This window comes from Physeter macrocephalus, chromosome 8 (assembly GCF_002837175.3).
Source record: "Physeter macrocephalus isolate SW-GA chromosome 8, ASM283717v5, whole genome shotgun sequence".
Classification (NCBI taxonomy): Eukaryota; Metazoa; Chordata; class Mammalia; order Artiodactyla; family Physeteridae; genus Physeter; species Physeter macrocephalus.
The window spans coordinates 17,187,363-17,187,691 of NC_041221.1; positions in this window are offsets into that span (position 1 = coordinate 17,187,363).

Sequence of the window (329 nt, forward strand, 5' to 3'; positions counted from 1 at the left end):
CTGTCCACACACACGCACACCCACACTTCTGTGAGCACACACACTCCCGTGCGCACACACGCACGCACACACACACTCCCGTGTGCACACACACACTCCCGTGCACACACACACTCCCGTGCGCACACACACACGCACACACACTCCTGTGAGCACACACACTCCCGTGCGCACACACACACGCACACACACTCCTGTGCGCACACACACACTCCCGTGTGCACACACACGCACACACACTCCCGTGCACACACACACTCCCGTGCGCACACACACACGCACAGACACTCCTGTGAGCACACACACACACTCCCGTGTGCACACACACG